This window comes from Panthera leo, chromosome C2, assembly GCF_018350215.1.
Source record: "Panthera leo isolate Ple1 chromosome C2, P.leo_Ple1_pat1.1, whole genome shotgun sequence".
Lineage (NCBI taxonomy): Eukaryota > Metazoa > Chordata > Mammalia > Carnivora > Felidae > Panthera > Panthera leo.
In genome coordinates this window covers 95,724,898-95,726,684 of record NC_056687.1, presented here as the reverse complement: position 1 = coordinate 95,726,684, position 1,787 = coordinate 95,724,898, and positions in this window count along the sequence as shown.

The following is a 1,787-nucleotide window of genomic DNA, read 5'->3' as shown; positions in this document are numbered from 1 at the left end:
AATAATTTAAAAATAAAAGAAAGACAAGTATGTGGTCACAGCAGTGAGTGTGAGGGGAAACTAGTGGTCAGTTGGTAGGAATGTTGTTCCAACCTTTTGAAAGGGCAATTTGGAGGGGTTGATTAAAATTCTAAACATAGGGGCGCCTGGGTGGCTCAGTCGGTTAAGTGGCCAACTTCGGCTCAGGTCATGATCTCGCGGTCCGTGAGTTCGAGCCCCGCGTCGGGCTCTGTGCTGACAGCTCAGAGTCCGGAGTCTGTTTCAGATTCTCTGTCTCCCTCTCTCTGACCCTCCCCCGCTCACGCTCTGTCTCTCTCTGTCTCAAAAATAAGTAAACGTTAAAAAAAAAAAATTCTAAACATAAATCCCTGTGACCCAGAAATTATTCTTCTAGAAACCTATTTTACATACTTAAACACAACTTTCATTCACTCAACAAATCTATACTGAAAACTGCTAGTTGCTGGAGATCCTGCAATAAACGAAACCAATCTCTACTCTCAAAAAAAAAAAAAAAAAATCCTTACCCTCTTGGAGTTCACATTCTGAGGCGGAAGAGTGGAGGGAAAACAGTAAAGAAGGTAAATACTTCAAAGATACAGTACGTTAGAAGGTGAAAAGTGCTAAGGGGAAAAGAGAATGCAAGAGAGGGAACCAGAAGGTATCAGGCACTTGGTAATTTGTGCTCAGGGAAGACACTATTATGAGTAAAGACTTGAAGGAGGTAGAATATCAAATCATATGGTATTTGGAAGAAGAGAGTTATAAAAAGAGATGGCAAGTGCAAAGGCCCTGTGGCAGAAGCGTACCTGGCACACAAATAATAGGCCACAAGGAAGCTAGTATGGCTGGAACAGAGTGGAATATGGAAGGAGACAGCTCAGAGAGGTAATGGCATTGGGAGGCAGACAGAACAGTTTTATAGGCCATTGTAAGGACTGGTTTTCACTCTGAATGAGAAGGAAACCACTGGAAAGTTTTGAGCAGAGAGGGATAATATCTGACCTACGTTTTAACCTGACTATTCCACCTACTGTGCTGTAGATGGATTGAGGGAGGGCAAGGGCAAACACAGGGAGCTGTTCAGGAGGCTATTCCAATAATACAATCAACAGGAGGGTAGTGGCTTGGAGTTGGTGGGGTGGGGAGGTAACAGTGGAGTGGGGAGATGTGGTCAGCTTACAGGAATTGGCCAAAGCATAGGGACAAAGATGTTCAAGGCAATGTTGTCTGTAATTGAGAGAAACTAAAAATAACCTAAATGTCTAGTAATAGAAGGCAGGTTAAATTAGGCAAGTTAAATTATGGTACTTTTTTTTTTTTTTTTTTTACTTAAAAACTGCAGTTGAAAGCATGTATATTTTTTAAACTAAAAATCTAAGTAATACTAATTTTTAAATTTTATTTTATTTTATTTTTGAGAGAGAGAGAGATAGAGTGGGAGCCAAGGAGGGACAGAGAGAGAGAGACATACACAATCCAAAGTAGACTCCAGGCTCCAAGCCATCAGCACCGAGCCCGATGTGGGGCTCAAACCCACGAACCATGAGATCATGACCTGAGCCAAAGTTAGATGCTTAACCAACTTGAGCCACCCAGGCTGCCCATGAGCAATGCCAATTTTTAATGTTATTCAATTTCCGCAAAGAGGGATATGAGGTAGTTTCAACAAAAGCATGTTTTTGGACCATGAAAACATCTTGTTTGGTAATTAAAAATACAAACCTAGAAGCATTGAAAATAGAGTTTCTTATTTTAAAAAGATTCAAACAGAAATATGCACTTGC